The sequence below is a fragment of the Penaeus monodon genome, unplaced genomic scaffold (genome assembly GCF_015228065.2).
Source record: "Penaeus monodon isolate SGIC_2016 unplaced genomic scaffold, NSTDA_Pmon_1 PmonScaffold_337, whole genome shotgun sequence".
Taxonomy (NCBI): domain Eukaryota; kingdom Metazoa; phylum Arthropoda; class Malacostraca; order Decapoda; family Penaeidae; genus Penaeus; species Penaeus monodon.
The window spans coordinates 1-23,219 of NW_023658087.1; the positions used below are offsets into that span (position 1 = coordinate 1).

A 23,219-nucleotide genomic window follows, 5' to 3' on the forward strand; every position below is an offset into this window, starting at 1 on the left:
GAAATTTCTAAAAATTAATTAATTATGATCAATTTCGGAAAACACCTGTCTTCTAATCAGGCATGACATACAAACAAAATGCCAGCAGCATCTGGGGTTCCCAAGCAATCATCCATCCAAGTACCCAACGTCATTGAATTTCGCTGATCGGAGTCGAGAAGTGGTGCTTTCACCGTGATATAATTGTTAGCGGTCTGTATATCTATGGCAATACCCTTATGCATTTAAGTTTTCCTTTAGACTCACTAGTCACTACACAGACGACAGTCTTTTTTTACCGTTTTTTTCTGCCCTGGAACTCTACAAGGAATGGTACAGAACTAAAGCTTGAAAACTGAAGCCAAATATATTGGTAAAACTTTATCGTGATTTGTTCTTCTTTTATTATCATTATTGCATTCCTTTTATACCTGTTGTTCTTTTGTAGATACCACTGCTAAGATTATTCTTACTAAGACAATCAGTATTATTACAGGTCCAAGTATATTCCTAAAAATATGTAAAATCTGTTTAGAATTGGAAATTTAAAATGTTTAGAATGCAGAATTGAATTTACTTTAGTTCATCCTATTCGTTTTCTGCCTTCTTTCCGACGGCGATAACTTGTACTCTATTTCCCATTGACCGAAGCATAATTTCAGTTGATTACTTTATACAAATATAAGAAGAGCTGTTATAAATTGAATAAATATGCAAAACATAATTAGTATATGTAATAAAATGCCAACAGCATCTGGTGTTCCCAGGCGGTCACCCATCCAAGTACTGACCAGACCCAACGTTGCTTAACTTCGCTGATCGGACGAGAAGCGGTGCTTTCAACGTGGTATGATCGTTGGCGAAGGTTTGACAAACGTTAGCCAGTTTTGTTTTAGTGCTCGTCATTTTTATACATTCTAATATAATGCGTGATTTACTTTTGCTTCAAACTTCATGACCATGACATTCCAGTGATAACGATGAGATCTTCTTCGTAATGTAAGCATAAATCACAATCGGGAGTATTGGCATTCTAAGTCTATTGTCACCACTTTCTTGCATCTGCCACAAACTTTGACGAATTATCGAGCTGTGCAACTCTGTAAAGAATACAAGGTTTACAAGCAGTATGAAGAAATTGAGTAATATAATATTTGATATGGTTTTCAATGTGTATTCATTCTACTGCATCTCTTGCACAGAGCTAGATGATATAGCTAACCACAAGCAGAAATGACTATTATTGATCTTAAACCTTGAGTGATTTCAAAACACATTTTCCCGCTTTGTTGTTATATTATCAATCATTTGTAGTTGTTTGTATCGTTATGATTTATGTTATTATTTTACTGCTATTAACATAGTCATTATTGTCATGATAATGGTAATAAGGATGCTACTTAAATGTAAATGTAAATCATAATTAGCATCATATCAATGATATGGAAATAATATTACTGTTTCATATACAAACAAAATGTAGTATCTTGTTGATGATAATGATCCCCTCATTCTCAGAACTCCCTCGAGTGTGGGCAAGCTAAGGGTGGCTATGCGAAAGGGCTCTAGTAGAAAAAACGGTTAGGATTCGATTGACGCATTGAACGAAAAGTATCAGTTAATACATCGTGCTAATAGACGTGTCTGGTACAGGTTTTTACGTTTTGCTGATCAAATACTACTTAGTAAGGAAAATCTAGATACATACTAGATTAATTGAGATTTAAAAACTTCTATAACAAACGCAGAAACTCAGGCCCGGGTTTGAAAAATCCTAGATCTAGGTTAGAAAACTCAGGATTTGTAATACTGACTAAAGCTTTGTTTATATCAGGAATCGGTGATGAAAAGACAAACATTTACCAAAGTATTATTAAAGTTACAATTGCAAACAGGATTTGAATCCCAATCCCATTCCTGTGATAAGTTGATCCTTACTGTATATCTCTATAGGTTCCTTTTCCGGTCTTTTGTTGCTTCTCTCCCTCACGTATAATAGTGTTAGGGCGACCGCCTCGTCTCTCTGCCACCAACAAAAGGGCCCAGGCTAGGCAGACGGCGTGCTACCCCACAGGGTCGTGAACACTGAACAGCTCCAAGAGGCACCGAGCACCACAGCGTCCCCGAACTCACGAGGGGAAACGCCACTTGGCGAGGCAGGGCACGAAATAACACAAAATGACAGTCTTTCCTTTTTACACAAGTTATTTACCCGTACACTTTTCTATAGGCACAATACAGGGGAAAAACCAGCATGTCACACTGCACGATACGCTTATAACAGGGCAACACAAAGTTTATCAGGTCACAAAGGCACCACAAGGCTTCACAGGAGCAGCACCCAAAATCGGTCTCTTGGCATGTTCCTCCGCTCCTCCGCTCACAGCCAGCTGGTTATGTTTGCCCCGGTCCCTTCATGTTCACACATGCCAGGTCATCCTTTCATGTAACACATGTTTTGCACAGAGACAAAGACCACTGGCGTAGCCAAAAAAAAAAATATAATAATATAGTATGTATGTATGTATGTGTTGTATTGTGGATGGAAGGAGCCAGTCATTGAAACTTTGCTGAGGTATTCATTAAGAGTATAGTATGAATATATCCTTTCTCGTGCTTTCCTACAGCTGTAGCAAAGGGAAATATCTTGGCCCTAGGTGGTGGGATAAAACCATCTACACAATGCAACCCATGTTATGTTGGTCTTGTAATGAAGAGAGTGCTCCTCTTTTTCATGTTAATGATTCTAGTGTGTGAATTTTAGCTCCCGATATCTTTTTTAGAAAAGGGACTATATTGTTTGGTTCTATTCAGTAATGTATGGGGGAAAATCTTGCACTTCATGACTTTCTCCATCCTGTGGGATGGCCTTTACAGCATTAAGTACATATGCTTTTTTAACTGGATGTGCCCACTTAACTAACCTGTTAACATATTCACAAGATGGTGTTCTGCTTCAGAAAGAAGAGTTGTTTTTGTCCAGGGTTTTGAGCTCATTCCTTGGTACCCAGAAAATTTTTGCCCGATTCAGGGATTTTTACTTCTTTGCAGCCCCACCAATTGACAGACTAAAGCTAATAGAAAAATAAAGTGAAGCCATATGTATTATATGTATATATATACATATACATACACATACATAAATATATATATATATAATATATATTCTATATAATATATATATAATATATAAAACATAATATATATATGGTTATTTGTCTATATGAGAAGAAATTTGAAATATCTCAATTTATTTTAATTTTTTTTTGTGGCTTTTCATATGTTTATATATACGAGGGGGGTTCAAAAGTTTGTGAAAAAAAAACAGCATGAAAAAAAGGTTTCAGTTATGATGCTATTTTTCAACATATGCTCGGTTCAGGTCAATACACTTCTGCAGACGTTGATACCAGCCTTTAAGGCCATTTAAGCTTAGATGGCCTTAATCATTTAAGGTCAATCAATTATTGTTATTTTTGATATAGCAGCTCATTTCCATCTTCAACCGATGGAAAATTGGTACCTTCCAAATATTTTTTAAAGTTTGGAAACAGAAGAAATCGGCTAAATTGGGGCTGTAAGGTGGATGTTAGACGATTTCCCATTGAAATTCAGGTAGCAAAAACTTTAACACCGAGCCCCCATGAGCGGGTGCATTGTTGTGGTGGAAGAGATGTGTTGATGTAACTTTCTAGGTTTTTTTTTTTTTTTTTTTTTTTTTTTTGTGACAGTTATCCCCAAAATACTTTCAAAATAAGCAGATGTAATTGTTTTTTTTGCTCTTGGGGAAAAGGCAGTAGCAAAACTTCTGCACTGGGAAAGGGACGGGCCTTTCCCTTTTGAACACTCTGTTTTTGCTTTGACTGGTCCCTTCCCCCCGGCACCCACTATTTTGTTTAAATTTTTACCCCGGATCTACGGTACAGCCATTTTCACCCCCTTCAAAATTTCGCAGAAAAGCTTCAGAGTCCTACTCATTTTTTAAAATTTTCCATTGAAAAATCACCCCGTTTGCTGCGATTGGGAAAAAAAACGCCTGGGGAAATCTTTGAGCGGGAAGCTTGTTACCCCCCAAAAATCTCCACCAGTTTGGGTTGTGAAAAACCCACAGAGATTTGGTGTCCCCCTATGTTTCTTTTGTTCTCATTATACTTTCAGTCTTTTAGGACGCATAGCGGAAATCCTCGTAATCAGCATGCTTTAAAGCAAATGTGTAGTCAGTGTTTATTTTAACTAAGCATTATGCCAAAATGTGTTTTTTGAAGAAATACATTTAGTAATATATTGTTTAGTCTTTTTTCTGGAAATTTAATTTTAAAAAAAATTATTTTTTTTTTTTCAAAAAACCTTGTACTTATTTTCCAGTACAGTAAAAAACTTTACATTTCCCCCCTATTGGTGTAGAGCATGCAAGCATTTAATATGGCAACTAATTTCCATTTCGTCATTCATTAAAAATAGGAAAAGTGCAAATTCGGTGTGAAAATAAAGTCCAAAGTTAATGTATGTGCTTTTAAATTCTAAATTTGTGTATTTCATACTTTACGGATCATTAAAAAGTGCGTTCCCGGGGTTTTTCCCCAAGACCCTGGGAAAATTATTCAACCATGATGAGGATTAATGAACCTATGAGTTTAAAGCGGTCGAAAGGTTGTTTTTGGATTTTTTGGGACCGTTGTGACGGGTTGAAATCAATCCCAAAATATTTTTAACCCCAACCAAAAGATGTATAAGCGTCCCATTTTTTTTTTTTAAATACGAGGTTCCACATGTCCCCTGGGGACCGTCCTATTTTCCCATTTCTTAAATGGCGAAAAAAAGGTTTTTTTTTTTATACAATTATATCAATTTTTATTATTTTTCTGGTTTTAGGGTTTATTAAGTTATTGAAATTTGGAAACATTTAAGAAAATGATATAATGAAAAGACCCTTTCAAAAAAGTCAATAAAAAGGGGTAAACAGGTGGTAGGTTGATAATGACGACCCTTGGGATTAACACTTGTAAGCCATCTGTGTAAATACTTAAAATAAATTTTACAGTGGGTATGGCATGAAATTTTGCCTCCGTGCCGATTGGTTAAATTTTGAAAACTGTTAAGAACAAAAATTACAATTTCAATGTGTTCCCAGAAAAATAGGAAGTGCAGTATTGTTATTATGTAATTTTCATCAGTTTAAGTTTTTAAAACCTTTTTTAAATAATAAGCATTATTTGTCGAAATGTAGTACTTTTGGCTTTCATTAAAAGAAAAAATATTAGATATAATCATTATGTTTGTTTTTTTTGATCCACTATTCTTAGATTGCCACATGTATAATTATTATACTCGAGTTCCTGTACCCCTTTGTTTTAAGTTAGGTAACAAAAAGTCAATAAATGTAAAGGTGCAACGTGATTAATTAAGAGAAAAAATTCATGTTATGTATACCAAAATTTACCCCCAAAGGGTGTCACAGGAGTGGGACGGCACGGGGTGTTTAACACTTGGAGCTGAATGGTTTGTAGCCTTCCCTGTGAATATCGTCAACTATTGTAGTTTTTTTAATTAATAGTTCCCAGGAGTTTGGATCAGTCTGGAGGTACTGCAAAAGGGCCCAGTTTCAGAAATCTTTAAATTTCGGTTTTTTATTTGCAAAAGGGTAACCGTTGAAGTCAATATTTTTTGAATGTGAATCCTTTGTTAAAAAGGGGGTTAATTTAATTTTTTTTTATTCAAATAATAAATTTAGATGTTTCCCTCCCGGGGGGAGGGACCAATCCCGGAGGTACTGCAATACCGGGCCGATCCGCGGCAAAGGGAGCAACCCCTAGCACTTGCCATTTTCCAAAAATCAGTTAATTGTAGACCCCACATGGGGTGTATCAGATTTTAAGTGATAAGAACAGAACTACACTTGATTTTACCAAAAAGGGCCCGAAAAGCGTACTAAAACCAAGGTTGTGGCGTGTCGGAAAAAAATGTTTCTGAAGATTGCTAGTGATTTTTTATGATAAAATTTTAACGACGACTTTGGAAGTTTTGAAATTTGTTTGGGAAGAAAATGTTTCCTGATAAAAATTCCCCAAAAACTTTGCGGGTTTTAAAAGGAAACTTTATCGGACAATACTGTAGCTTTTTAGTCAAAAAACTTTTTCAACCCACAAAGACACAGCCCTCAACACCACACACAAAAACAATATTATATATGCCCAAGGTATATATGTTTAAATATTTAGACCCCTTTTTTCGCACACACTGCTCCCGGGGGATGGATTACTCGTAAAAAAAGTAAGGACCACTAAACCCGCCCACCGAAAAAATTTCGTACATATTCTGTATTTGCTTTACAAGAAAAATTTTTTTAAAATATAATAAATATATATATATATTATAATTTATATTATATATATAATATATTAAAATATTTTATTAAAATATATGGAAACCTTAACGAAAGAAATGTTTTTTCGGGGATATTTTTAAAATTCTATGATCGTTTTCTATATGCATATATTTTATATATTATATATATTATTATATATATATATATTAAAATTTATGAGAGAAAAGAAGAGAAGAGAGAGAGAGAGAGAGTATTTTCGATATTTGATATTAGTCTAACTAAATTTCCCAAAATTTGAAAAATGCTTCCCGTGTGATTTATATCATGTTAATATTACATTTCTACAAATATTTTGTACATGGTATCCATCTTATTTTAGATTTCGAAGGGTTTGATGAATATGTTGAGTGTGAGGGGATTTTTTTTTTTTTAATATATATATATATTAAAATATATTAAAAAATTTTTTAGTAAACTATATAAAAATTAAAATTATTTTATTTAATATATTAAAATATAAAATAAATTTTTTTAAAATATATATATATATATATATTATATTATATTTTATTTTATATAATAAAAATAATAAATATATATATATATAAAATACAAAAATTTCCATAAAATTCACAGATATAAAAATAGTAAATACCTAAAAAACTTTATATAAATTTTGGAAATTAGGGATTGTTGATAGAATTTTGTTTCCCAAAAAAGTTTATAATAGAAAAATGGAGTTCCTGTAAACTTTAAAAGAAAAGTTAATTTGTATTTGAAGGTGTTAAGGGGCGTGGGGTTTCCCGTAAGTGGAGCGTGGGCGGCGGGTGGTTGTATTAGCATATTACCCGGCCGGAGATACCGGGGTCATGAAGGGGGTTTTCCAAAGGGGAGGCTACCCTTGCACTCCGGGGGCGCGCCCTTGCGATTAACCCAAAAGGGTTTAACTCGAGTGCGCAAATTTTTTTTATGGGGGACTGCGTTGCGCTATCCCCCTTTTTACATATCGTTATACAAATAGCATCCCCCCTTTTTAAAATCGTTTTTAAAAAATTCCGCTATCCCCTTTTTACATACGTTTTACAAAAAATATTTCATTAGAACTAGCTCTCTTAAGTTTGGCGAGGGAAAGATTCTTAAATGGCGTAGATCTCTTTAAAAGTTATGGTTTTTTTTATCCCCTTTAAAATAATGATAAAACCAATCAATAGAAAAAAAACTGTCGAGTGGCTATTTTTTATTTCGTAAAATTTTTCTTTTTCTACCGGCATACAGATCTTTAATCCTATATTAGTATCCAGTTTCTGGGAAAGATTGGAGATGCCAGGGGAGAAAAAAAAACAATATCGAAGACATGACAAATATTTTATTTTTATTATTATTATTTTATTATATTTTTTTTTTTTTCATTTTTAAAATCCCCTAAAATATAAGAAAACATTTGTTTTTTCCTTTTTTGTAAATTTGTTGATCGTAGTTTCTTAAATTTTGCGTATCAATTTTTGGCGTAACTATTTTTTCAAGAATATGTTATTTTCCCTTCAGAAATATAATGTTAACACTTCCTAAAACTTCAAGATGTGGGTTTTAGATGAGAATGAAGTGTATGAATTCTTAGGGTCTAGCTTGAAAGGGAATGGGCATTCTAACAGGTTTATTAGAAAACTGAATCCCCTTGAACTATATACATTAGATCAAATGTATATAGTCTTAACATATCATTTTAATGAACCCACCGAAGTGGGCTATAGAATAAAATTGAATAAGACACTAAGTTGTTCCCCTCCACGGAAACCTTTAGTAAAAGGCGAAAGATTTATGCGTTTTGAAGGGAAACCAGAGTTAGGTATAAATGGTCACCCAGTAACCAACAAAGGTAGGCTGGGGAATACTAGAACGATAAATATAAGAGCAAGAAAGGGGTTTATCGTGAAGTAAATAGATATTTATCTTACAAGGATTAGCACACTTAAAAGCAAATGTGTAATCATGATGTTCAAATTAACCAAGTATAATTGTCAGGCAGATTTAACTTAATTAGATATAACACTTGAAATTGAAACGTCGCATATGAATACCGTTACTATCATAAACAATCAACATCGATTTTTTTAAAGATTCATGAATCTTTGGATTCAAAAACAAAATCATCTAGGAGTAGTTAATATATATATATGCACCTAAAATTTCGTTGGAAATATCACTGAAGAAATATGCTTTCCTAGTAGATATGGTTTAGTTTAGTTGCACCTCTATGGCTTATTAGTTTGAAATGGTCAAACTATGCCCACATATTGCATCATACATGTACCAACATATCGCGTGAAAATCCGGTGTAGTAGAACGAAGTTGTTAGTAAAAAGTAGTCTGTGAATGAACATCGAACTCGAAACCATGATCATACTTTATAGGACCACTACTATAGTGCGATTGCCGGGTTTCTCGCCGAGATTCTCGGAATATATTCAGCCACGATGAGGACTGTTAGTGTAATCCTCTGAGCGGGAAGCGGCTGTCAAGTGTTGTGCTTGAGAGATTTGATGACCGTTCTGACTCGGTTTACCGATGCTCAGAGGAGGATATCAATCCACAAGTCTGGAAGTATAGTAAACTCCTAACAAGGAAAAAAAAGAACATAATTACAAAACTGAGAGCTTGCCACTTATAGAAGAAAACTTGAACAGAAAATGTAAGTAAACAATTTTCACTAATATTTGGTATTAAATGTTTACATGAAAATTTCATTAATAAACAACTATTTGTTCGTAAATATAAATATAGACACTGATACTTGCTACTAGCAGAACTATTACATACTGATACCATTACTTCTTTATCTACAGTTGATATTATTATGCATGCCACGTCTTTTATTATTGTGAATATTATATTACTACTGCAATTTGTAGATACCTGTAAATTCTGTACCCCCTCTGTTACTTCCTGTAAATATATGGCAACCACAACCACGTTCGCGCTATCCCCCTTATTGCATTTCGTTATGCGGAAGTAATTCCTCGGAAAAACCCACCTGTATAAGTCAAAATTAATGAATGGTATAGCATCTCTTAAATATTTTCAGTTTGATATATCCCAGTGCTTTCATTTAAACTTGCCCCAAAGAAGAAAACTTGCCTGACGATTCTTATTTATGCTGGTAAATTATTATGCAACATTGCATAAATGTATTGATTTGTATTCCGATATTAGCTACTGAATATTCGAACCATTGGAGGTGTACAAAACAGAAAATATCCCACTATATATACAATACGAAAGAATTGGGTAGTGAAAAGAATTTGACTTATATGGGTGTAAGTATCAGTAATATGTTTTGGAAAAATGTAATGTTACATTTATTAACCCCAAAAACCCGATGGGCATGGCATGGAGATACATGCCATGCTCACTGTGAGTTTACTTTTTTATTTATATTTTTTTATTATTATTATTATTATTTTTACACATAGAGGCTAACTTGTTAAAAGCCCCAATGGGGCAATTGAAAAGTATCCCTTTCTGTTTTTTTCCCCTTTTTCCCTGTTTTTCGAAAAATTTTATATTTTTTCGTACGGATCAGAAAACATAAAAATAATGTTTACAAAAACCCAAAACAAAATCAAATTTCATGATTAGTAAAGAAAACCCTTTTCCCCCAAATTTTCAACCCCAAAGGTGAATCAGGAAAGGGCCCGAAGGTCTATAATAGATTTTTGGGGCCCAAAAACACTTACGGGGGAATAAAAATAATAAAAAAATTTTACCCCGACCCCCTCGTCTCTCGGGCCCCCAACAAAAGGGCAGGCTAGGCAGACGGGGGCCCTTCCACAGGGTCGTGAACACGAAAAACCTCCAAGGGGCCCACCGAACACCCGCGCCCAGAACACCGGGAAAGGGGGAAACCCCAAAGTGGGAGGCGGGGCCCGGGAAGTAAACAAAAAATGACGGGTTTTTCCTTTTATTTAAAAAAAGTTATTTCCCGTAAATTTTTCTATGGGCACATTTAAAGGGGAAAAACAGCATGTCACACTCCCCGGGTTTAATCTTAAAAACGGGGAACACAAATTTATTTTTTGGGTTCAAAAGGGGGCCACACACGGGCTTACAGGAGGAGCCCCCAAACTCCTTTCCTTGGCTTGTTCCTCCGCTCACAGCCAGCGCGTCATTTTTGCCCAGGTTCCTTTATGTTAACAATGTTTCGCCCCCGTCTCCGAAAGCCCCCAACGGGCGTACACTTCCCCCCCTACAAGAGAGGGCCCCGTTTGCCTGACTTTACCTAAACCTGAAAAAAATACAAAAAATTTAAAAAAAATCAGTTCTCAGAAAACAAAAATTTCCCCAGCGCGGCTTTTTTCCCCTCTCTCTTGAGTCCCCTTGGAGGGGGGAGGGGGCGGGGGGTAGATTGGCTTGGCCCAGAGGATATTTTTCTGCCCCAAGCCCCGGTCTGGTCACCTTTGGAGTCTGCTGAAATCCCCCTTTAACCCCGCCCAAAATGCTCCCCCCATCCGGTCAGCGCTCCACGTCCCTCCCCGGGCACTGGGGGCAACGTCATTTCTTTTAAACCATCCCCCAAAGGAGAAATTCCCGGGCCCCAAGGGTTTAAACGCCCACCCGGGCCCCCAAGTCCCGGGAAGTCAGGCAACGGCCCCCCCCCAACCAATCCCGCTAAACCGGGGACTCTTCGGGACGCCTCCATTTCCCAAAGTCCCCACTTTGCAAAAGTGGCCCCTTCGGGTTTCCTTTTCCAGAAAAGGGTTACTAAAAACTGTAACAAAACCCCCCCCTGGCCCAACGGGGGCTAAACCCAACCGCACCCCCATCCGCCAGCTGCGGGTTTTTAAATGGGCTCCACGAGGCCCTCTACCCACGATCACTTTGACAGTCGACCCCGGGATTATAGACTCTGCCCTGGGGGAAGGGGGCAGTCGTCCCCAATAACAAACCTTGCAACCCAAAACCCGGGGAAAAGGGAAACTCTTCCCCGGCACTCTCCCCCAGCTTCCAGCCAAGGTCGCCCACACCCCTTAAATCTGGCCCAGGTAGTCAAGGCCAGCAAGCAGTGCTCGTCCAGTGGCCCCCACAACACCGCCGGGCCCCCTTGCCCCGTGTCCCCACCCCATACGACCCCTCCATCCCCTTGAGTTGCCCCCACAATGCCCCGTGGACAGCAAAACTTTCTCGTGGTGCGTCGGAAGTGATAGGGCCAAAATATCAGGCCGCACTAGGGTTTCTCACCCCCAGTTTTCCGGGGGCGGGGCGGCAGGCTTCCAATCTTTTTGGAGCCCCCCAAACGCACGTGGGGTTCGACGGGTTACCCAAGTGGGGGCCCCGGGGAAACGAGGAGGGCGGGTTTGGGCCCCCTTTCTCCAGCCTGCCCGGGGTTTTCCGCCTGTAAAAATTCCTTAGTTGGGCCAGGGAAAAGGGATGGGGACCTTTCCCCCCAGTCCTTGCAGCAAGGGGGGGAAAGGGCATCAAAATTTCCGTCATTTGAGGGGGAAGTGTTTTCCCTCCCTATGACATGATAGTTTTTCCCCTTCCCCTGAAGCCCCAAAAACAAGCCTTGGGAAAGTGCTGGGGCTAAACCTTTCCCTTCAATGCTCCCTTTCTCCACTTTAGCCTTCCCCCCCCGGGGGGCACGGGGGGGCGGGACCCGCGGGGCCTGGGCCAGGGTTTTCCCTTCGGGAAGGCCTCAAAATTTCCCAAGGGGCCCTTGCCAGGCCACCGAGGTCCAAGGGTGTGCCCCCAAATGTAGTTTGCGCTGTTGGCCCGGCAAAGCGTAAAACAAAGAAATCGGGGCCAGGACCACGATCTTATTTTCCCGCAGCCGCGGGGTACGCCCTCCTTCCGCCCCTCCACATCCGCCCCCAGTGGGACAGGGTTCGCCATGTCCGAGCCCGCTTTTCAAGTGGGCCGATTTTCCCGGGCCCTGGGGGTTTGGTGCCCGAAAGGGGTTTTTAAAAGCCTCCCCAACGTGGGTAAGGGGCCCTTTTGGGGATGCGGGGCAGACCCCCCAACACCCCCACCGGGGCCCCTTAGCGCTGTTACCAGCTGTGGGGTTTTCTCTTTGGCCCAGCCCTGGAATCCAGTATTTCAAATTGGGGGCTATGCCCCCCGGGAAAATTCCCCGGTGTACCAACAAAGTTCGCTTCACAGAATGTTGGGGGCCCCGAGGGGTGGGGGGTGGAAAAACGCTTTGCCGGAACTAAAAAGCCCGGGGGGGAGGAAGGGGGTGAGGGGGGGAACGAGGGGGTTGACCGGGCCCGGGTTTTCCCGCCCCCTTTATCCAAGGGGAGGGTTCCGATGGGCCCCCAAAAATTTGCAGGACCACGGGCTCGAAACGACGCGCGGGGCCCTGGGGGTTTTCCTCCCAGGGGACCCGGAAAGGACCCCAGTAAATGACATTTGGCATCTGTTGCCAGAACCTCTCTCCCTTCTCTGTTTGCCCTTTTACTCCCTCGGGACCCATTTTCCTCCTTCATTTCCCTTTCCTAAGGCCCAAACCCTCGCCCCTTCAGAGTCTGAAACCCAAAAATAAATTTCCAACTCTTAAAGCTTTTTGAGGCCTTGCGGTTTTTACTGCTGATTTTCCCATCTTCCCAGAGAAAAGTTTGCTCTGTAGAAACCCCCAAAAACAAGTTGGCAGAAACTTTTCCCGGGCTTCCCTTTGGCATCTCGACGAGATGGGCGCCTGCCGCGTGCCCTCTGTGCCTGTTCTTTTTGCCTTTGTCCCAATTTCCCCTAAACCCGGGCCCAAAATTGGCCCTGATCAGGCCCATCTGGCTCGGTTAAACCTCCTCGTGCCTGCCCCCAGCATAGCCTCCTCCGCTCAGGGCCTCCCGCCATTTTTGGGGAAGACATGATAAATCGGCGCGTATGATCAAAAATCACAAACCCCACTCCGGGACCCCCATTTTTTTACGCCGGTCCCCTCGTCTCTCCCCACCAACAAAAGCAGGTGGGGCAGACGGCGGTTTATAAGGGCGTGAACACAAACAGCTCCAAGGGGGCACCGAACACCACAGCGCCCCAGAACCCCGGGGAGGGAACCCCAAGTGGCGGGGCAGGGCACAAACGAAAACCCAAAATGACAGTTTTTCCCTTTATTTACAAAAGGGTTTTTTCCCCTTTAAAACTTTTTAAGGCACAAAAACAGGGGGAAACCGCATGTCACACTGCGATACTGCTTTTAAAAAGGGCAACACAAAATTTTTCAGGTCCCAAAAAGGGGACACACGAGGTTTTTCCCGGGGGGGGCACCCAACTCCGTCTCCTTTGGGTTTTTTTCCCCCGCCACAGCCGCGGGTCATGTTGCCCAGGTTCCTTTTATTTTTAAACAGGGGTTTGCACAGTTCCGAAAAAACCCCCTGGCGTAGCAATAATAATAAAAATAAAAAATAACCAAAAACAATAACAATAATTTAAAATAGGCACAGTATTTCCGGGGGACATTGAGTTAAATGTTGTTACTTTTTTTGAGACCCAGCTTCCGTAGAACATTGGGGAATTAATCTAATTTTGGTGTTGTTCTTCATTTTAAAGGGGTTTTTTTTCCCTCAAAAATATTTGAACACAAAAAAAACAGGTTTTTTTTAATTACAAATCGTTTCCCCTACGGGAGTTCCCCCCCAATGTAAGGTGGCAAAAGGGTGTACACTTGGGTTGGATTTGTTTCCTATGCTTTTTAAGTACGATGAAAAGGGTTTTTTCGGGTGGATTTGCTATATTTCCAAATTTGATTAATGAAAAAGTGTATGGTTTTACACAATAAAATAGGTGGGGTTAAACTCGAGGGGTTTGATCGAAGGGAAATATAGGGTAGACCCCTTTGCGTGTATTTTTGTCACAACCCCCCGCCACGCACAGGACCGGCACCCCATACACCCGCACGCGCGCCCGGGACCGGCAAAAATAACACGCCCCGCCCCGCGCGTCAAAAACCGCACACTAATCAATTTGAAGCCATGGTAAGTTCCCCTTTATTTTATTTCTAATAAAGATTCCTTTTTACCCCCAATTGAAAATTGGATGAAGTGTGCCTTGAGGGGAATTTTGTAAAAATATAGTAAATTAAGGATTAGCGTCGCCCCCAAAGTTGGCGTTTTTTATGGGGAAAAGATGTAAAATTTATATAAATGGGAAAAAAAAATTTATGTTTTGCCCCGGGGGGAAAGGGTTAAATCCTATAACCAAAAAAAAATTGGGAAAAACCCAAAAAAAATTGAATATATATCAAGGGCATTCTTCCTTTTAAAAAATTTTTATTTAAACATTATATTTTATGCAAGTTTAGTTTGAACCAACCCAAAATGGGCATCGGGAAAAAAATTTAGTAAAAACTCATTGAGTTGTTCCCCTCCACGGGGAAAACTTTAAATAAAAAGGGGAAAGATTTTTTGCGTTTTTAAGGGAAACCCGAGGTTTCCAAAAAAATTGGGAACCGAATTGGGCCAACAAAAAGGGAGGGGTAGGATTCGTTAGAGCGATGTTTTATAAGGGCAAAAAAAAGACGTATCTTGAATAAGCGTATTATTTTATTAATAAAAGGAAATTAAGGACGCATTTAAAAAAATTTGTTATGATTTTCCCTTAAACCAAAAAAATTTTAAGCAGGTTTGTTTTAAAAATAAACTGAACTTAAACCCAAAAAAATTTAAAAATCGCTTATGGACGGAATATTTTTCCCTTTAAAACAAATCATCGGGAAAAAAACGGTTTTTAAGAACCAACCCCTTTTTAATTCTGTATTAGTTTATTGTGTACCTAGGAAAAGGGCAAATGAATTTTATTGGGGATACAGTGGATAGAAAAATGAATAAGCCTTCAGTATTTATTAGTTTGTTTAGTCCCTGGTAGTATTTTATAGGGAGGGCTTTTTTAAAAATATGTTTTAGTGTATGATTTAAACCCCACTATACTTTACTGTTCCATTTGATCAAATGGTGTAGATTATGTAAAATTTTTTTTAAATGGGCAAACCCAAGTCACATATTACATTAATACATCAACATACGAAAAGTAAAAAAAAAGGGTTTTATTAGGAAAAAAGACCTCAGTAAAAGGGAGTTGTGAATGAATTTTAGATTTTTGAAAGCATGATCATAATTTATGGTTCACTTTTATAGTTGCGATTGCCCGGGGTTTTTCGGGCCCCGGGTTTTCGGAATATGTTTTAACCACGATTGGGGGATGTTTGTGTAATCCTCTGAGGGGGAAACGGGTTTAAGGTTGTGCTTTGAGATTTGATGACCCTTTGACTCGGGTTTTTTCCCATGTTGGGGAGGAAAGGGTCCCCAAAGTGGTGGTTGAAATAAAACCACAAGAAATGGGTTTTTAACTTTTTCCCAAATCCTGAAAAAGGGGAAAAATCTTTTTATAAAAAGGTTTTAAACCCTTTTTGCATCGGGGGATTTCAAAAAAAAAAGAAAAGCCTTTAGTGGGTTTTAAACCAAATTTTTGTTTAAAAGTTTTTTTCCTGAGGGCCCTTTTTATCAGTAAGCCATTGTCACTACCAGTGTTATTTTTTATTATATTGCAGTTATTAATTACCCCCTTTTAGTTCTGTAACCCCTTTTATTTTGTAAAAATGTGACTCCGGGAGCAGCAAATAAGGAAAGTCTGGATGGGGTGGAAAAGTGCTTAAAAAACGGACACGAATATTTTATACCATGCGTCGGAAGTAGACGATAATAAAGTGTAAACCCGTTAAATAGAAAAAAATTTCAAAAAAGTTGGAAAAACAAAAAATGCCAATCCCGGGAAAAAATCATAAATCGTTTAAATTGTCAAATGTTCAATGTTTTAAAAATGATGGAAAATTTTAGCATATCAAGCTTGGGCGATTTGTTTAGGGATTGTGTGATCTAGTGGTTTGGGTTTTCTGAGTAAAAACCCCAGGGTTTGAGTCTTCGTAAGGAGGGGAAATTTTATTTCTATTTTTAAAAAAACCATTACCATTAATTTTATTTTATGCACTGAAAGGGTTTTTTTGGAGGCTGTGTTCATGGAGTTTGGGGAAAGGGCTTTCCCCACCCCTCCAAAAAATTTAGGGGATAAATAACAAATTTTGATTTTTTCAATTAAAATTTTTTCATAAATTTCAGTTAAAAATGCCTCCCAGAGCAATACGTAGATCAACCATTAGGTTTCTGCAAAAACCCCCCTGATCCATGGGCCCGGGGGGAAAAGGAAAAACCCTAGTAAACCCCCCAGTTCTCAGAAAATCCGGTTTTAAAATCATGTGTTTTGGGGGGGGGGGGTTTCTCCACAAATAGTTTACATATTTTCTAAAATTTAATTGCATTTTTTCACCGACCCGGGAACCCGGGAAGAAAAATTCTGGAAAGCGTCATTTTTGTGGGGGAACCCCTTTTTAACAAACTATTTGAAAGTTTGCTAATTTTAAAAAATTGAGAATGCATATAAATTTTAAATAGTTCATATCCTCTTCAAAGAGAATGGGAAAAATTTCCAAGTAAAATTCCTATGGAAAACCCATTGTAAAATTTTGTGGTGTTCTGTTTGGAAAGAGTGGTTTAAGCCCTTGTTTTGGGATTTTTTTTATAAAAAAATTTTTTAAAAAGGTTTCTATCCTTTCACTTGATATGCACGTAGGATTTAATTTAAGGGGGGCACCGAGTGAAAAAGCTTTTTTTTTACAGGGGAAATAATTTGTATGTGTAATATTTAGTAATTTTACCCGTGGCATAAGTTTTATGATGAAAATTGGGTTTTTTTTGATTATGAGTAGATTAATCCGGGTTTTTAGTAGGGACCGTTTGGGCACTATTAATTTTTTAAGAAATAACGCAAACCCGGAAAATAAAGGAAAAACCCAAAAAGTTTTTCCCCCTCCCCCTTGGGGGAAGGATCAGTTTTGGGGAAATTAAAGTATTACTTGGGCGATTTCCGACAACCCGGTGGAAAAGCCCTAAAACGGGACCTAAAACATATTTTCAGAGGGGACGTTGGTATCCTGCCCAAAAGTTAAAAAATTTTATTTAATAAATTTGGAAAAAATTTTTCCCCGGGGGAAATGGGGCCAATCCCCCAGGGTTTCTGGGAATTTTTTTTTTCCCCCGGGCGATCCGCGGTAAGTTTAAGCAGGCCCTAGCACTTTCCCTATTTCAGAAAATTGGTAAATATATCTAAAATAGTTATAGTTTAAATTGGGCTATAAATTTCCCGGGGTGTATTTGTGTTACGTTATAAAAATAATTAAGATTGAATAGCATATTTTCCCCCGGGGGACATTTAAATTTGGGTTTTAATTTTACATTTATGCGAAACCCTGTAAAATCCATCGGTATTTAGGATATAGTGTATATGTGTGTGTGTGTGCCCCCATCAGTATGGTACGAACCCTTGAAAAAAAAGGGGGACTTGGTAAATGTATTTTTGATGATATAAAATTTAATTTTGGCCCAGGGCTTTTTTTTACCTTTCGATATGTACAGGATTGGTTTCCCAAAATGCCTTGCATGTGAACGTTTTTTTTTCTAAACTTAGTTTTTAAAAGTTGTGTCTTCACTTGGGTTTCTTTTGAAAAGCCAAAAGGAAAATTTTTTTCCCAAAAGTATTGTGAAAGGTTTTGAGGGTTTTGAGTGTGAAACGATGGTGGGTCGGCGGGTGGGTTGTTTTTGCATAATTTCCTGGCACAGGGATCCGTGACCGAAAGGGGGTTCTTAAAAACGAGGCTCAACCCTTGCCTGGTGTTTGTGGCCCCCGGGGGAAAACCAAAGTGGTTTGGGGCGCAAAATTTTTGGGAAAAGGGGGGGTCCGTTTTCCCCAAACCCCTTATAACCTTTAAATTTTACCCAAAAGTGTATTAGGAAACTTGTCCACTAGTTGTTAGTAAAATAAGTAAAATTAAAAAAAAGACCGGGTTAAAGGGGAGGAAAAAAGTGGGGAGGGGAAGGATAAGGGTGGGGTCGAAAGAGATTTAGGAGAGAGAAAAGGAAAAATTGGGGGTTTAATAAAAATGGGGGTTAAAAAATTTGGGGGATAGCTTACGGAGGAGGAAAGGAGGCAAAAGGTCGGTGGGGGCCCCCCCGCCAAACCCCGGGGGTTCCCCCGCTGCCCTGGAGGAGTCACTCGCTTGCTGAGCGAACAAAGGGTCGGCCCAGGTAACCTAGTCATTCTTTACTTCCCAAATTTTGGGTTTAAATTTTAAAACCCGCCCATTTTTAAAATTTTACATAACTTTTTCAGGAATATATGTTTGTTTAAAAGAGTTAAAAAAATGAAAAAAACAGGAAAAATTTTTGTTCATTTAAGGTAGTATTTATACTAGCATTAACAAAAATTTTTTAGTAATTGTTCCCAAACTATATCAGGGTTTTTTTGGGGGGGAAAAATTTTGGGTATTTTGAAGGGGAATGCCCTTTTAGGGCCCTTTTATGAAAAAAAAGATGTGAAAAATGGGAAAGCTGTTTAATTATATATAAAACAATATATTATATTAATATAATATATATAAAAATTTTTAAAAATTATACATTTTTATATTTTATATATATGGATTTATATTAAATATTATTTTAAAATAATTATATATTATAAAAAAGATTTCTTTTTTAAAAATTATTAAATTTTATGAATTTTTTGTTTTTGGAAAAAACCCCCAAAAAGATAAAAATCAATATTAAACCTAAATATCTAAAATACAAAAAACAGGGGGGTTTTAACAACTTTCCCCCCTTTTGTAAATTTTATGGAAAGTAAAAATTTTTCGGGGTTAAAATTTTGAAAAAAAAACCCCTAAGGTAAAATATAAAAACCATTGAGATATTGAATGAATAAAATAATAAAAATCGTGCTTTTGATCAGGGGAAGCAAATTTTAATAAGGGATATGGAAAAATCATAATGATAAAAGGGTATCTTGATAACTTTTAAAAAAAAACCCAAAACTGGGGGAATAAATTTTATTTACTGGTTTTTAAACTTACCCATTAGTAATGATTTTTTGGGAATTTTTAAAAATAATAAAAACTAATTTGCTTTTTTGGGAAGCAAAAATGGGGAATTTTGGTTATAATTCTTTAAAAATTTTAAAAATAATTTCCAACCGAAAAGAAAACTTAATTGAAAAAAATTTAAAAAAAACCAATAAGGGATTGGGAAAGAACCTTTGAAAAAATTAAAATTGGGAAAAATTGTTGGGGATTTTTTTTAGGTTTAGCTTTTTATCTGTCATCCCTTTTAATTTTGTTGTTCTTTTTTTTTGGAAATTTTTCAATATTTCCCTTTTTAAAATTAAACTTTTTCCCCATTGGTTTTTGAAATTTGTTTTTTGGGAAATTAAAATAAATTTTTAAATTTTTTAAGAAAAAGAACTTTTAATTTTTACAAAAATTCGTTAATGGAAAATTTTTTAATTTTTGGAAAAAACAAACAAAGTTTTTTTTAATTAAAAGGGGGGGCGCCAAATCAAAATTTTTTTAAAAAATTTTTTTGGTAAGGGGAAAACCAAATTTTTTAGAAAACCCAAATTTGAAATAAAATTGTTTTTTATATAACATTTTTAAATTTTACTTCACTTAATTTACTGTTCACTTTTTTTTGCCCAAAATTTTTTTTTGGAAATTTTTTTAGAATTATTTTTAGTTCCCCCTTTTTATTTACTACAAGACCTTTTTTTGTAACTTTTTTTTGCTTTTTGAATTAAAAAATAAGATTTATTTTTATTTAAAAAAAGGAAAGGTGTTAAATTTTTAAAAATCCTTTACTAACTTGGCAATAAAAAAAAAGCAGTTTTTGGGACCAGGCGGTACCCCTCCCTTTCCAAACCCTTCAATTTGGGATACGGAGAGAACGGGGCTTTTAAGTTTTTTTCGGGGGTTAAAAACCAAAACCTTTTTTTAAGGGGTTATTTTTAAAAAAATCTTTTTTTTGTTTTTGTAAATTCTTACAATCTTAAATTGTAAAAAACTCACTTAAGTAACTTTTACAGCCTTTTTTTGGCCCCTTTTCCCAAAAAAATGGTTTTTATTTTAGAATTTTTTAAAAAACTAGATTCAATTCTTTGTTCCTCAAAAGTTTCTTACTTCCTTTTTCTGTTTTACCATTTTTCATAAATTGTTTTAAATTCCCAAGAAAAAAGTAAAAAAAATTGTCTTCAAAAAAATAAAGAAAATATTTTAAATAAAGAAATAATTTAAAAAATTGAAAATAAATTTAAAATTTTAACAAAAATCCTTTTGTTTGAAGGGGAATCCCTTTTTTTTGGAACCCCCAAGTTCTTAATTCGTTTTCGGCCCCAGGCGGTGTTTTTTTTTAATTTCCTGGCGAATTAAATTTAAATTAAAGTTTTATTAATGTTAAAGGGGTTTTTTTAAAAAAAATTTTGCCTTTTTTTTTTTTTATAAATTTAAATGCCCAACACAATTCGTTTCCCGGGCGGGGCACCCCCCAAATAGGCCCCTCTTTCTTAGTGGGCGGGGGGTTCTTTTTAAGTTTTTTATCGTTTTCGTTTTTGTTTTTAAAAAATTTCCAAGGGGTTTCAATTCTTTTCTAAAAAATAAAAATGTTTCCTTTTTTTTTTTGCTTTTCCCAAAATAAATACATTTATTTCAACATTAACCACCAAATTGGGCATAGGCTTTTGAAAAATTTAAACTTTTTAAAACCCAAAATTTTTTTTTTTCAAACCCGAAAAATGATCGTAAAATTTAATTGTTAAAAAAATTTTTAAAAATTTAATTTTAATTTTTGATTAAAAATTAAAAAAGTTAAAAAACAGAAATTGAATTTTGCTTTGTTTTTTTCTTTTCTATTCGGGGTTTCTTTTTGTTGGGGGCCAAATTTTTAATTTATTTGGATAACTTTTCAAAAATTTTTTTTTTATAAAATGTTTAAAGGAAATTTTTCCTTTAAAAATTTTTTGGGGAATGAAAATTTAAGGGTAAATTTTTAAAATTAATAAAAGGTTTTTAAAATATGGGTTAGGGGGGGTTTTACAAAAAAAAGTAATTGAAAAACCCAAAACTTTGCCAAAAAAAACCTTAAAGGAAAAAAAAAGCATTTTTTCAAGTTTATGGAAAAAAGTTTTTGTTGGGGGGGTTTTAAAAATTCCCAAGGCTTTAAACCCTTTTCACTGTTTCAATACCCCTTTTAAAAAATGTTATTTTGGTTTTTTTTTTTTCCTTTTTTTTTCTTTTTTTAATATTTTTAAGTTTTTAAACCATTTTGGAATGGCTTAACTTTGTTTTAAAATAACCCCAAAAGAATTTTTTGACCCTTAAAAAAAAAATTTTCTATTTTTTTTTTTTTTCCATTGGTAAAAAATGAAGGGTTTTTCAAGTCCCCACATAATTTTAAATTAATAAATAAAATGGCCCGAACCCCCAACATTTAACTTTTTGTCGAAAAAAAAAGTTAAAAAATTTGGAAAAAAAATAAAAAAGAAAAATTTTTTTTTAATTTATCCCCCCGAGTGTTTCCCCAAAAAATTTTTGTTAAAAAAAGGTCTCTTCCCCCCCCTTTTTGGAAATTTAATTATTGGGGGGGTTTTAAAAATTTCCTTTTTAATTTCCCAAAATATATAAATTTAAACCAATTTTTTTCCTCTTTTTTAAAACCCTCCTTTTAAAAATGGATAAATTTTGTTTTCAAAAACTTATGAAAAGGTTCCTAAAATTGAGATCTTTTTTAAAAAAATAAAAAAATGTTTTGGATAAATTTAAATTTTAAACCTTTTTACCCGCGTTAAATTTAAAAAATTAAATTGGGCTGTGCCCAAAATTTGTAAAAATAAAAGATTTTGAAGTAATTATAAAAATTGGAAAAGGGAAAAGATTTTTAATTTATAATTTTAACTGGCATTTCCCCGAGGTTTTAAAATTTTATTAAAATTAGCCTTTTTGTTTTTTTTTTTATTTAATTTTTTAAATTTTTAAAGGTTTCTAAACTTTTTTCGCCTTTAAATTTCCCCCCCCCCCCCCCCCCCCCCCCCCCCCCCCCCCCCCCCCCCCCCCCCCCCCCCCCCCCCCCCCCCCCCCCCTTTTTTTTTTTTTTTTTTTTTTTTTTTTTTTTTTTTTTTTTTTTTTTTTTTTTTTTTTTTTTTTTTTTTTTTTTTTTATTATTTTTTTTTTTTTTAATTTGTTTTTCGGTTAAAAAAAGAATTTAAATTAAAATTTTTGGCCCAAAAATTTTTTTTTTTAATTTTTTTTTTTTTATTATTTCCCTTTTTTAAATTTTACCCCTTGATTGTTATTAGACAGCGTTATACTGTGTGTTTCTCATAGTGATTATCCCGTAAATATGATGTATTGTTTTCTACACCCATCCGAAAAAAAGAAATAAATCTATTTTATATAATTCCACCCGTCCTACCATGATAAAAATAGAATCTGTTTTCTATAAATGACCCGCCCTACCATGAGTTAATTAATCAGAACTAAGATGGCCTCTGTAACCGCCGCTTGGGGTGACATATAACATACTAGTACAAGAAAATGAAGAAGTTAAAGAGCGTTCTTGAAAAATAGTAAATGAAGATAACATTTGTGTTTCAAGTGGTCACCCATCCGAGTAGTGCCAAACATACTTAAATATGTAATAAAATGCCAACAGCATCTGGTGTTCCCAGGCGGTCACCCATCCAATACTGACCAGACCCAACGTTGCTTAACTTCGCTGATCGGACGAGAAGCGGTGCTTTCAACGTGGTATGACGTTGGCAAAGTATGATAAACGTTTAGCCACTTTTCTGTCGTGCTCGTCATTTTTATACATCCTAATATAATGTATATTTTAGTTTTGCATCAAACTTCATGACAATGACATTCCAATCATAACATTGAGATCTTTTCCATAATGTAAACATCAGTCACAATCGACTACTATCGGGAGTATTGGCAATTCTAATTATTGTCACCAGTTTTTTGCACCTGCTGTAAGCTTTTACTAATTATTGG

The 23,219-nt window shown here is 36.2% G+C and overlaps 4 non-coding genes and 3 pseudogenes across 4 annotated transcripts; 2 read left to right on the plus strand and 5 right to left on the minus strand.

Moving 5' to 3' along the window:
- Positions 1–721: 721 nt before the first annotated feature.
- On the minus strand, positions 722–840 carry LOC119570623. Its single transcript, XR_005228442.1, has one exon. It is a non-coding gene; the product is annotated as a 5S ribosomal RNA (ribosomal RNA).
- A 4,884-nt stretch (positions 841–5,724) lies between these two features.
- Positions 5,725–5,907, minus strand: LOC119570627 (annotated as a pseudogene).
- A 1,238-nt stretch (positions 5,908–7,145) lies between these two features.
- Positions 7,146–7,301, plus strand: LOC119570626. Its single transcript, XR_005228445.1, has one exon. It is a non-coding gene; the product is annotated as a U1 spliceosomal RNA (small nuclear RNA).
- A 730-nt stretch (positions 7,302–8,031) lies between these two features.
- On the minus strand, positions 8,032–8,149 carry LOC119570632. Its single transcript, XR_005228450.1, has one exon. It is a non-coding gene; the product is annotated as a U5 spliceosomal RNA (small nuclear RNA).
- A 549-nt stretch (positions 8,150–8,698) lies between these two features.
- LOC119570629 lies at positions 8,699–8,904 on the plus strand. Its single transcript, XR_005228447.1, has one exon. It is a non-coding gene; the product is annotated as a small nucleolar RNA U3 (small nucleolar RNA).
- Positions 8,905–14,600: 5,696 nt separating this feature from the next.
- On the minus strand, positions 14,601–14,724 carry LOC119570633 (annotated as a pseudogene).
- An 8,142-nt stretch (positions 14,725–22,866) lies between these two features.
- LOC119570634 lies at positions 22,867–22,983 on the minus strand (annotated as a pseudogene).
- Between the last annotated feature and the right edge of the window lie 236 nt (positions 22,984–23,219).